This window comes from Brassica oleracea, chromosome C2 (assembly GCF_000695525.1).
Source record: "Brassica oleracea var. oleracea cultivar TO1000 chromosome C2, BOL, whole genome shotgun sequence".
Classification (NCBI taxonomy): Eukaryota; Viridiplantae; Streptophyta; class Magnoliopsida; order Brassicales; family Brassicaceae; genus Brassica; species Brassica oleracea.
In genome coordinates, this window is record NC_027749.1 from 12511032 (window position 1) to 12512160 (window position 1129).

Below are 1129 nucleotides of genomic sequence, written 5' to 3' on the forward strand. Positions count from 1 at the left end.
TAAATTAAAAAAAATATTTAATAAATATAGAAATATATAAATTATTTTTAAAAAAAAAAATCCCAAATAGTAGTTTTTAATCACCAAAAAGTTTTATAGATATTAAAAATGTTTAATAAATATATAAAAATAATTCTAATAAACAAAAAAATAGTTTTAATAAATAAAAATAGTTTAATAGTTACAAAAATATTGTTTTAATAATATTAAAAATGTTTAATAAATATATAAAAATAGTTCTAATAAACAATAAAATAGTTTTAATAAATAAAAAATAGTTTATTAATTACAAAAATTAGTTTTAATAATATTAAAAATGTTTAATAAATATATAAAAATAGTTCTAATAAACAATAAAATAGTTTTAATAAATAAAAAATAGTTTATTAATTACAAAAATTAGTTTTAATAATATTAAAAATGTTTAATAAATATAGAAATGTATATAATATAAATATAAAAAAATTATTTTTTTTTTAAATCCCAAATAATAGTTTTTAAGTACAAAAAAAGTTTTATAGATATTAAAAATGTTTTGTAAAATCCAAAAATCGAATTTATATACAAAAAACATTTTGTAAAATCCAAAAAAATGAATTTATATAAAAAAATCGATTTTATAAATACAAAAAAATCAAAAAATTATAAAAAAATTCTAAATCAATTCAACAAAACAAATTATTCAACCAAATCACAATTCTAAACCTATTATACAACCAAATCACAATCCTAACCAATCACCCTAACAAAAATCTATCAAATCTACACAAAAACCTAACAAATAGAATCTATGAGAGTGGGATAGAGTCCTTACATGATTTGTGTAAGAGAAGGGGGAGATCGCCGGAGATATCGTCGGAGAGAAGTAGGTTTTTGCCGGAGAGGAGGGAGAGGAGGCGCAGAGGAAGAAGAGAGAAATGGGGAAGAGAAGAAGGGGCTCGTGGTTATAAAACCTAGGGTCCGACGGACATTATCCGTCGGAATTCCGTCGGAATTCTAATTTCAATTTTTGCGAAATATTTGCTCGGTTAAATGAAAATATTTCGAGGAAATACCGAGGAACTAGTGTTTGGGGTTTCAAAACATCAATTTTTTTTTGCCGTATTTCATTTCTTATACAATTGTAATG